Consider the following 12,899-nt stretch of genomic DNA (forward strand, 5'->3'; position numbering starts at 1 on the left):
CACCAGGGGCCCTGGGACTGGCCAGGAAGGCCCCGGCCAGCGGAGTGGGGACATCTAGGCCAGGGGCTCCCCAGGACCCCCGGGACCCCCCAGGACCCGCAGGATCCCCAGGACCTCCAGGACCCCCAGGCCTCCCCAGGACCCCCAGGACCCCCAGGCCTCCCCAGGACCCCAGGCCTTCCCAGGTCCCCCAGGCCTCCCCAGGACCCCCAGGACCTCCAAGACCCCAGGGACCTCCAGGACCCCCAGGCCTCCCCAGGACCCCTAGGATCCCCAGGCCTCCCCAGGACCCCGGGCCTTCCCAGGTCCCCCAGGCCTCCCCAGGACCCCAAGGACCCCCAGGCCTCCCCAGGACCCCCAGGACCCCAAAGACCCCCAGGCCTCCCCAGGACCTCCAGGACCCCCAGGCCTCCCCAGGATCCCCAGGCCTCCCCAGGACCCCCAGGCCTCCCTAGGACCCCCAGGCCTCCCTAGGACCCCCAGGCCTCCCCAGGACCCCCAGGACCCCCAGGCCTCCCCAGGACCCCAAGGACCCCCAGGCCTCCCCAGGACCCCCAGGACCCGCAGGATCCCCAGGACCTCCAGGACCCCCAGGCCTCCCCAGGACCCCCAGGACCCCCAGGCCTCCCCAGGACCCCAGGCCTTCCCAGGTCCCCCAGGCCTCCCCAGGACCCCCAGGACCTCCAAGACCCCAGGGACCTCCAGGACCCCCAGGCCTCCCCAGGACCCCCAGGACTCCCAGGACCCCAAAGACCCCCAGGCCTCCCCAGGACCCCCAGGGCCCCCAGGCCTCCCCAGGACCCCCAGGACCCCCAGGCCTCCCCAGGACCCCGGGCCTTCCCAGGTCCCCCAGGCCTCCCCAGGACCCCCAGGACCCCAAAGACCCCCAGGCCTCCCCAGGATCCCCAGGCCTTCCCAGGTCCCCCAGGCCTCCCCAGGACCCCCAGGACCTCCAAGACCCCAGGGACCTCCAGGACCCCCAGGCCTCCCCAGGACCCCCAGGACTCCCAGGACCCCAAAGACCCCCAGGACCCCCAGGCCTCCCCAGGACCCCCAGGATCCCCAGGCCTCCCCAGGACCCCAACGACCCCCAGGCCTCCCCAGGACCTCCAGGACCCCAAAGACCCCCAGGCCTCCCCAGGACCTCCAGGACCCCCAGGCCTCCCCAGGATCCCCAGGCCTCCCCAGGACCCCCAGGCCTCCCCAGGACCCGCAGGCCTCCCTAGGACCCCCAGGCCTCCCCAGGACCCCCAGGACCCCCAGGCCTCCCCAGGACCCCAAGGACCCCCAGGCCTCCCCAGGACCCGCAGGCCTCCCCAGGACCCCCAGGAACTCCAGGACCCCCAGGCCTCCGCAGGACCCCCAGGACCCCAAGGACCCCCAGGCCTCCCCAGGCCCCCCAGGCCTCCCCAGGACACCCAGGACTCCCAGGACCCCCAGGCCTCCCCAGGACCCCCAGGCCCCCCAGGCCTCCCCAGGACACCCAGGACTCCCAGGACCCCCAGGCCTCCCCAGGACCCCTCCAGGACCCCCAGGACCTCCAGGCCCCACCCAGGCTGTCCAGGGGTGCTGTGCTGCCGGCAGCCTGTGGAAAGTACCATCCAAGAGGACCATGGGCAGCAGGTTGGCATGAGGGGTGGGGGGCAGCCGTGCCCAAGGTGGAGGTCCAAGCCAGTGCCGTGCACCCCAGTCCACCCAGCCCAGCCCACAGGTGCGATGCTGCGAGTGCAGGTCGGACCCCAGGGGTCCCGGCCCACAGGCCCCGGCCCACGTCCACGGCAGCCCCTGTGGCACCGGCTTCCTCTATTTTTATTTTTGCAGACAGACAAGGAAGCGGGTTCTGAAGTTCCCAGGTCGTGTGAACAGCAGGTGAGTGACCAGCGGGCATGTGGTCACCTAGCCTGGACTCCAAAGCCCGGGCGTCGCTTCCTCGTTGCCCGCTTGTGGGGTCAGTCGGCACAGGCCGCCCCACTAAATTCCAATCTCCGCTGCACAACCGGCGGGGCTGGCTGGGGTCCGGGTGTCGTGGTCCGAGGAGGCCCCCCGAGTGTCCGCACACCGGCCTCGGCTGCCACACGACCCCTCGGGCTGCCAGGGGTCCCCTGCGCCCCTCACCACGCCCGCGTTAGGTCTCCGGGACCCCCCCCCCCCCTAGGTCGGGGACGCGGTCACAGCCCCTTCTAGGCCTCCGGTCCTGCGACCTGATGAGACAAGATGCTGCGAGACAGGTTGTCGGGTTTTGTCTGTTGTTTGTCTCCATTTCTTCCTGAGACGCTGCTGTAAATCCGCGTGGGGCCATGAGAAATATGGGAAATCAATAAATCTCTCATCTGCAGAATTCTAATTTTTTATGAGGTTTCTAGGACGCACAGCAGAATTTTACCGTCAGTAAAGTATCCCGAAGAATGCCTGCGCTACTGGATGGCAGGCCCGGGCGCAGGTCGCCGCGGGACGTTGGCAGCAGAGGCCCCCGGCAGAGGCCCACGCGCCCCCTTAGCCACGACGTCAGATACGAAACCCGGCGGAGGACGCAGCTCCCACGTGATGCGTGAACCCACTTTTCAGTGTTTCCTGAAATCCTGCGGGACGTGGCAGGCCTTCTGGCCTCAGGATGCCGACCGGCCGGTGGGCGCCTGAGCTCGGGCCTGAGCCGGCCTCGGGGTGCCTGCAGCCCGCCTCCCGCACCCACAAATCCACCAATGGGCTCCTTCAGCCAACGCGTCTTCACATCCTGCTTTGTGCCCGGCTTGAGGGATGGGGCAGGGGTGCAAGACGAGGGGAGGCGGGGGTCCAGGCCCAAGGCTTGAGATGGGGCAGGGGTGCAAGAAAAGGGGAGGAAGGGGTCCAGGTCCGGGCAACGACTCAGGAGACGATGGGTGAGTGTGCAGCCTGGTCCTTGAAGTGAGGGCGGCGTTGGGCGTGGGGGAGGCCGGGGTGCCAGGGTGCAGGTGCCCAGGGTGCGGGGCTGTGGGAGGGGAGCCTCTCTTCCTCGTCCACCTCGCTTCAGAGAGTAACTGAAGGCCGTCTTGTCCGCAGGCGGAACACATGTGCGTGGAGGGCAGCTTTTATTTTATTTTTTTTATTTTAATTTTTATTTTTTTTAAAGATTATGTATTTATTTATTCCTGAGAGACCCAGAGAGAGAGAGGCCGAGACCTGGGTGGACGGAGCAGCGGGCTTCGTGCGGGGGGGCCCGATGGGGATTCGATCCCAGGCCCCGGGGTCACGGCCTGGGCTGCAGGGGGCATGAGGGCAGCTCCGAGACCCCGGCTGGCATCTCCCCGCCGTCCCCGGCCCCGTGCCCGCCCAGGTTACGGCTCCCCGTCTGCAAACGACGTGCTCCAAGCCTTGGTTCAGTTGGATAAATACGTGGAGAATTAAAGACCACAGCTTGGGGCCATTCCACCCAAAATCAGACCATTCGGGGGACCTAGAATCTCAGTCTCCATGGGAAGGGATCCTTGAAGACCTTTAGTAAAACTCTTTCCATTTATAGTTCATTCAATTCTAGGAAAACTATTATATAAATTCTGTATCCAAATAATTTCATTTTCCCTCTTTTTAACATTATTCCTACAACTCACCAGGAAAAAAAAAACAAAACAAGAACAGTTCTAAAATTTCAAACTGGTGAAAAAGCACTTGATGGGATGAGCAATGGGTGTTATTCTAGATGTTGGCAAATTGAACACCAATAAAAAATAAATTTATATTAAAAAAAAAAAGCATGTTATCCCAGTACCACATAAGGAGAGACTTAGGTGAAATGTTTCCTTTTCTTTTTTTTTTTTTTGTTTTGTTTTGTTTTGTTTTGTTTCCTTTTCTTAATACTAATGATGACAATGAGTGACGTAGGAGGGGACGCTGATGCTCGGTCTCAGGGGATGAGCTGGGGGGCCGGGGCCGGGGGGATGGGACCACACCAGGGCGACCCAGCCGAGGAGACAACCCGGGCAAAGGCCCGGAGGTAAGCGAGTCATGTGCTCTAGGGTGTTAGACGGTTCAGAATTATAGGAGCATAGAGGGCAAGGAGAATTAAGGAAAACAGAGGAAAAAAAAAAAAAGGCTGAACACCCCTACTGTCCACCTTTGGGGACGATCTGCTTCTAACCGCAGGCCCCGCTCTCGTCCTGGCAGGTGCCTGCCAGCTCTGGGCTGCGCAGTGGCCACAGTCGGTGACGGCCGCGCTCAGGCCTCCAGCCACGCTCAGCCCTTGGGGATCCTAATCTCCACTGCGTCAGCGGGTACTTGGCACTTGTCGTGCCCCAAGCGCAGTGATGAGTGATCCACATCAGTGACCCCCCACAATGTTCTCCTCCAAACAACCATACAGATATAAAATAAAATGCTTCTTCTACTAATGCGCCAAGACGGGTTACCTGCCATTCACTCTTGCCCCAACCAGGGTGTCCTCTCTCAGCTTTATCTGGGTAGAAGTGCGGCCTAAATAGAATTTCTGCCTAACGTACGCCTTTATTTCCAATAGGAGAGCTTCGAGGAAGGGGAAACAGTCTTAGAAAATAGAATAAAAGAAAAATGTATATATTTTGTTGTAAATATTATTTTCCATATCAGAAAGGAAGATGGAACATGAGAGCCTCCTGACTCTGGGAAACGAACTAGGGGTGGTGGAAGAGGAGGAGGGCAGGGGGTGGGGGTGACTGGGTGACGGGCACTGAGGAGGGCACTGGACGGGATGAGCACTGGGGGTTATTCTGCATGTTGGCAAATTGAACACCAATAAAAAATAAATTTATTAAAATAAAAAAGAATTATTTTCCAACTTGATAAGTATTTTTAAAAGTACTTAATAAGAGACGGAAAGCCCATGCTTAGGAGACTGCTGCTCTTGCTTTTATTTTTTTATTTTTATTTATTTATTTTTTCCACTCTTGCTTTTAATGCCTTCCTATCGCCACTTGGAAATTCTTAATGATTTCTGAGCAAAGAGCTCAATTCGTTTGTTCCTGGGTCCTGCAAATTATGTTTCTGCTTTTGCCTGTAAGTGACACAGAAGCTCTGAGATGGGCGGGCACTGAGTGAGCAGCAGTCGGGGAGCCCACGGAGAAGACGGATGCATGCTAGGCTTTGAATACTATTTAGAAGTTGGATAACTGAAGCAAAGGTGGAGGCTTAAAATCCTGCATTAATATACTTTCTGGGAAAACACTAAATAAGTAAATAATACCAAAAAATTGATATTAAATCAAATATTGATTGATTTGGAAGAAATAACCTCCCAAGATGGCTCTAAAATGTAAATCCACTTTTGCTCTGTCCATTCTTCTCCCTTAGGTGGCTGATATATACCCCTCAACCTGCTTCCGCCTCCAGAAAATAATCAGTAACATACACGGACCAGCAAACAAGTTTTTACTTGTCAGAGAATTTCCACAAGGTGTCAGCCTTGGGCTAAAATGATAAAACCAACACCGGGCGATAGTTTTCACTTAAAAAAAAAAAAAAGTTCCAAGCCTCCATTTTGAAACCTATGGGTCCGGATTTAGGGTCTTATATTAGGTCCCATTTGCTGAGCACCTAGGATGTGCTGGGCATTTAGCACACATTATTCGCAATCCTTAAGATAACCGTCTACTAATGTAAATTCCCATTTTACAGTTAAAAAAAGCCAAGATTCAGAGAAGTTAAGTCAATTTCCCAAGGCGGCCAATAGGAGCCAGAGTTAGTGCTCAACGACAGAACTACCCGAGCTCAAATTTTGCTCTGAAGACATCAGGCAAAGACGATAGGCAACAGGGCTCCAAGAGTGGATGCCAAAGCTTCGGGATCTCTCCCCTGCTCCTGTCCAGGATCTAGTGCGGCCCGAGTGCCACACTCGGTCCTAGCAGCTGCCCTGAGTTTATGGGAACAACAGAGACACCCAACAAGGCTGTTCCCAAGGAGGTATAATCCTGCAAAAGGACATTCCAACAGAACTCTGTTGGTCCTGATCATCATCTATTATTAATGTTATATGGCATTAGAGTCAAAGGCAATGTCCAGGATAAATCAAGGACATTAATCCTGCTTAATGTCAGATGCTCCTGACCGGGACGTCATCTGAGGGTTTCCTGCTCTCAGGAACCTCTCTGTACGTGTAATTTCTTAACCAGACCTACGAACTCAGCCCCTACCCTCTAAGGCTCTGGCCCGGTCTTCACTCATTTAGGAGGTGAATCAACATTAAGTTCGCCTTGCTGCCTCTTCTGGTCGCGCTGTAGCTGAGCCTCACCCCCAAGACAAGACCCCCTCCTTGTGCCAGACTCTTGCCAGTTGGAGTCATTGTCTCCCTGTCCTGAACCTGAATCCCTGGCCTTTGAAAGGCAGTAAGAAGCAAGAGAATTAATATATCAGGCTCTGAGTTTGAGTCTGGTTCCACCACTTTTAGGGTAACCAGCCCATCCTGGTTTGCCTGGCACTGTCCTGGCTTCACCTTTCAATGTCTACAGTCGTGGGCAATCTGCAAGTTCGGGGCAAACTCAGCTAGTTAGTCACCCTGACTTCGCTTCCTAACTGTGCAACTGTGAACCACGCCTGATGTGTTAAATGGGCAAACTTTAGTATTTATCCTATTAGATCATTTTGAGGATCAAATGAGGTGTGCATGGTGTTTAGCGTAGGATAAGCGTGTAATATACTTTAGCTAATATTATTACTCTTGACCCACTCAGCCCATAATTCTTCCAGAGTAGCCAGGACTGGAAGACAGCTTTGTTTTTGCCAATCCCGTCCCCGAGAGAGAAATTCCATCACAGAGCCTGAGACAGAGTCCTTCCAGGCCTCTACCTTCCCTTGCTTGTCCCAAATTGCTTGTTTCTAGGCCATCAGCCTTCCTACCTAAGAAACCTAACAGATCTCTTTGTTTTTAACTCTCAGTAAGTATCCTAAGAGCACACGCTCCCCAAAGCCTCAGTGACCAGGTATGACACTGTCCCCCTCAAGAAGGCTTGGCCAGTGATCATGGGGGGACAGTGAGGAAGGTGTACCAGCAGCCTCAAATCTGAGTGTGGCCGGAAGTGTACATCTTGATCTCATTCACTGGAATAACATGGATTTAGCCTCAAAAAATAATTTTGTTGACTTGGCCAATAATCCTTCTCAACCCAACTGTATCTAATGTCCTGTGTAATTAAAGATCTTTCTCCAACCGAGCATTTAATGGCTGTCATGTCTGACTACACTTTGACACATCTATCTTCATCATCACTGCAAATACCGCTTTTCACTACTCTATAGAAACACAAGGCATAATCAGACTGTTCCATCTTACAAAATATAATTATTTTTCTTTGCAACCAGAAAAAGGAAAGCATGGCTAAAAGTGGTGCCTGCTTTATTGTCTTCTTCCCTCTTACGTACACTCATGTTTATGTTCAAAATCATTAAAAATATAAAGACATATTACTTCTTGCCTCACTTAGGAAATCTTGCCAAGATATTCTGACTATATGTTAGCTACTACTTACGAAATAATAACCAAGAGTCTGTAAGTGAAAGCAGTAGGCTTTATTTCTACTTTCTAAAGAGAGAATCAGAGGTTATATTTCCTTTTCATAGGATACCATCTTCTACTAAATTTTTAGACTTCGTCATTTTAAGTAAAATCAATACTTTAGGATGGTGATACCTATTTTTCATCCTTTGTCACCTCATCCAAAATCTCTTAGTCATGAGCTGAATGCCCGGCTTGCACAGGAGAGCCGGTGTGGATGATTTTCCACCCCGATTTCTGCATAACTCAAGTCTACCTTCTTGACAAAACTTGACTGAAGTCCCCACATCCCCACACAGTGGATTTCATTCTCCTCACTCTCTAATCCCTCAACGAGAAGGGGATACAAAGCAGCTCTTTTGAGATCTGTAGTCGCTGCTGTCTCTGGGGGAGAGGGAGACTCATCTATCAGGCCTGCCCTTCCAGCTAGCTGCATGCACCCAGTCCAAAGGAGCATCTGAGGGTGGGTTTTTTGTTTTTTGTCTTGTTTTTTTTTTTTTTTTTTTTTTTTTTCAGTTCAGTTGGAGAGGCTTGAACTAAAGTATGTGCTTCTGTGGAGACATCTGAATCTGGGTCCCTAATCCACATGCCACATAATTTAACAGAAACTCTCAGAGAATTAAGGTTTCACGGTAGATCTGTCTCTTAACTTCCAAGCTTCAGCTTTTATGACTCTGTGATTTAAATTGAGTGGACCTGGGGATCCCTGGGTGGCACAGTGGTTTGGCGCCTGCCTTTGGCTCAGGGCGCGATCCTGGAGACCCGGGATCAAATCCCACATCGGGTTCCCGGTGCATGGAGCCTGCTTCTCTCTCTGCCTGTGTCTCTGCCTCTCTCTCTCTCTCTCTCTGTGACTATCATAAATAAATAAATAAATAATTTAAAAAAATAAAAAATAAAAAAAATAAATTGAGTGGACCTAAACTACCGAGTCACGTTGTATACACAATGAATTATAGACTTTTAATAGTGCGATCTTTTGAAAACGAGACTCTGCTTTCTGGAAGAGTCAGTCAGGAAAATGCATAGGGCAGATGATGGTGGCAGGGGCTTGGGGGTGGGGGAGAGAGAAAGAGAACTTCAAAGTACTTTCCTTTGACACATTCCAAGGTGACTGTCAGCATTGCTCAGTCATGGAGATGGTCAATACACTGTCAGGAGCACCAGAGGCAACAGAAAGCACCCACCTGATGAAAGGATACAGTCTGATAGTCTTATTCTAAGTCAATCAATCAAAGACTCCTTGGTCCCATTAAGGTGAATGTGTCAGTGTCGTGCCAATGCATATCATCCTTGTCGTGAACATGTGTTCTCCAGGTATCCCTGCAAATGGAGCTTTATGGGACATAGAATCCTAGACCCAGGCCTCTGTCCAGCTCTCTCATTTTACAGATGAGAAAACTGTCCAAATTGTGAAACACATGCTTATCCAGGTAGGGCTTAACCCCTCCAGTAGGATTTTAGGAATATGAGTTTTCGTTATCAGAAAGAACAGAGGTGGGAAATTACAGGTTTTAAACATAATCATCATCGGTAAAAAAAAAAAAAAAAAAAAAATTGCTCTCGATCTCTGAATTATTGGGCCAGTTCCAATGAACTAAGCTGTCCATTAAGTTTGGACTGAAGCCTAAAAGAGATAAAGAAAAGTATATGATCTCAGAAAGAGAAATACATGGAAAATTTCCCAGCTCATCATCCATGATTTTTGTACTATCATTTGTAAATCCTAATTTTACTTCTGTCACCCATATCAGCACACTCCATTTGAAGTGACTCTCATTATCATCTTAGACCCAGCACAGAGCTCCAAGGGACTTCTATTTCTGGAGGACATGAGAACTTTCTGAGGTCAAAAAGTCCTGTGCAATCTCAGATTGGTCTATTAACACCATTGCTTCAACGCCAGGGAGATAAATCAGCCAGTTTAAGATGTTTATGTATACAAATAGCTCCTTAACTGTCCGCTCAACCAGGTATATGGAAGAACCACTGATTTATTGCCTAGCACCATCTTATCAATATGCACAGGAGCTTCAACCTCTTTAAACTATTGTTCACAAAGTACTGGCATCCTGCTTGTTATTTTTCTTCTGACACAGTTCTATTCCATCCATTCAGAAATTCAGACACTTTCATGAACTCATTTAATCTTAAACTCGCCCCTGCCAGGAAAAACCATTTACTACAAAAACGAGTTGATGACTCTGAAGAACAGCTTAAAGGTCTGGCAACGTCAATGGTAGCAGGTAACCCAAACTTTAACTCTGTGGATTAATCACCACCAAGATGAAACACAACCCCATACTGGAAAACATGGGACTAAGAATGATACAAGGATGCTCCATTTCCAGATTTGCTTCATGACATATTTCCAATTCAGAAGATTGTTTCTGCCCCCAAAATCAAAGTTGAATGCTTCCCAAGTAAAGAGGAACATAAACAAATTTAAAAAGACTTACTTGGATCTGGATCCCTCAAGAGTATTAGGGTATTAATGGAATGACAAGCTCACCAAGAGTAGAACAAAACTTGCCACCCCAGAACCCTTATGTGACTTATAGAAAATCCTTCCTCTCGGGGACCCACTTATTCATTCTTTAATTTATTTTATAAACTTATAGTGAGCACCTACTCTATGCCAGACATTAGGCCAACAGCGGGGATTCAAAGACAAAGAAGCTATGTTCCTTCTCTCAAGGAGTGCACCATCCATCAGATGGGTTAGCAATAACCACACTGCTTTATTCTCACCTACACCTACAGTGAACGCCTGCATTGTTGACTAGCAGACGCCCAGGTCAACCTCTGGCCCTTTCTGTACTTAGTAGTGAATTGGTATTATCATCTCTGCATTATCTCCCCAAAGCCTAAGAACTTCACACTTTAGTCGACTCTTCCAATAGCTCCTAGCTTTCTACTAAAATGTCCTCAGTTACTGACCATCCAATTTCACATCTTATAGAAAGGTCTAATGCCCCTCCATGTGCACGCACGCACACACACACACGCATATACAGGTGTAGCCTTTGCCTCACAGCCTGCTTAGTGAGTGGATATCAAGTGCTTTGGGTTGCCTCATCCTTCAGATACCGTACCAAGGATGGAAATAGGCAATGAGTCTACTTACCACCCAATACTACTGATAAGACTTGGAAACATCAGGTAGGCCTGATGACATCAGGAAGACAGGCAGTAGCTAAACCAAAACCCAGGCATAGGACTGGGGGTTAGAGGCACAAATCTTCTACCTACAGAGATGTTACAAGGTCTAGAAAATAGTTATTGTTATTGAGTTCCTACCAGGTCCCAGGCACTGTGTTAAGTATTTAACAGGTATTGCTTAATCCTCACAAAAATGCTGGGGATCCCTGGGTGGCTCAGCGGTTTAGCTCCTGCCTTTGGCCCAGGGCATGATCCTGGGATCGAGTCCCACGTCGGGCTCCCTGCATGGAGCCTGCTTCTCCCTCTGCCTGTGTCTCTGCCTCTGTGGGTGTGTCTGTGTGTCTCATGAATAAATAAATAAAATCTTTAAAAAAAAAAAAAGTCCTCACAAAAATGCTATTTGTCCTCACTTTAAAGATAAGCCAACTGAGGCCAAATGACTTGCCCAGGACCACATAGTACTAAACAGTGAAGCCCTGATCAAAACCTCAACAGTCTGACTATAAAATCCACTGTATAAGAGGACACAGCTAAAAAAAAAAAAAAAACTGGAACCCAAGAGCTTAGGGTAACACCTGGCTATTGAACTCAACTTCTGTTTTCCTGGAGGACAAGATATTAGTGAATACCAGATGTGACGGAAAATGTCCATTAGCTACACAATTTTGCCTCCTGGCGGAGCCTGATTTGCACAGTTTGCTTCCGAATTCTACTGTTTCTGCTGTGCCATGATGTTTGTTTATAAGGCTTATCTGTGACATAGACGTGGAAGACAGTAAAGAGCTCTGAGAGTATCAAATTGGACTCTATTATTATCTATTATTAAATAGATGTTCAAGCTTCACCATCATTGGCTTATTCGAGTCGGCCATGTGTTCTCGGGTAGGGGTAGAATGGCTGGTAACACTGGAAGGACCTTTTTATTCTGCTTCAGAAGCTTGTTTATTAATGAGGAGATTGTTTGCGGGGCCTTATGTTCAAGCTAGTAGAGGGCTCCCCACTCACAGCCGGAGCCCCAGGACAGCACAGAGCCCACCATCTTTAACATCCACAAACAAGCCTCCGAGACACATAGAAGTACGTCTAGTTGAGAGTCGTGTGGCAGAGACAGCCACGGGGCCCCACCATGATTAATGATGCCAATATGAAGTCCCACGTCTGCCATCTGGGGACAATGCTTGTGATGATGCCATATTCTTCCTTTCAATTCTCATTTTCTTCTTAAGGAAGACTGCTCATTTATATCCTCTGAGGATGCTCCTAACAAGATGGATGTACCATTTTACGTTTAAGGAGGGAAAGAAAGGCAATTGCAGGAGTTCAAGAAAAAAAAAAAAAAATGAAGGCTGAATCATCCTCGGTAATCTCCCAAATTTATATCTCTCAGTATCACAAACTGAATTATCTCCATAAACATTCGTTTAGAAAAACAACTTTCCGCTTACAGCTGCATGGTGAAGAACCACATCACACCCATACAGTAAGGATTTTATTTTCAATCTAATGTGCCAATGGCGGTTTCCAATAAGAAAAAGCAATTTGCTAGTCTAGCCAATTATGATTTGTCCTTGGATGGAGATGACAGCAAAGTCTGTTCCTCTGGTTCATTGGAAACATCAAAAAGATATCCCCAATACTCAGTCTGTTTCTCTGTGAAGTTAAACATTAAGGAGGTGATTAAAATTCAGCTTAACTTTGGTACCAAATCAAAGGAAAGTCATTGCTATCTGATGGTAGGAGCAGGTTTTCAGAATTGTCCAAAGCAGCAATGGCTTGCATATCAATTACAAGCTCTGTGCGGCTCAGTGCCTCCAACTGCACCCTCCCCAGAAAGCCTCTCTCTGGACCTTAGAGGTATGGGGCTACTTGAGGCATCTACACCGCGACACACAGATTTATTTAAATATAACAGCCCCGGCTTCCTTTGATACCTCTCTTGCCAAAAGATGGCCCATGGCTGTGCATGAGAGGTTTAGGAAAGAATGACTCCTGATGATGCATCTGATTTCCACGGTCATAAGCAGAAAACCCTTTTGCTTCTTTTCGCCCAAGCTATAATGTTAGAACACAGCAAAGAGCTGATTTATGAGGTTGCTATGATGACAGGACCAGATAAAAAAAAATAAAAAAGGATCAGAAATATCTGCTGTGTTAATAGGCTTTTAAAGATGAGTAAACGGATGGCTCCTGAACAGTCACATCCAAGAATACTTTTGAAGTTGATTGACCACTATCATATCCATGC

Source organism: Canis lupus, chromosome 34 (genome assembly GCF_003254725.2).
Source record: "Canis lupus dingo isolate Sandy chromosome 34, ASM325472v2, whole genome shotgun sequence".
NCBI lineage: Eukaryota > Metazoa > Chordata > Mammalia > Carnivora > Canidae > Canis > Canis lupus.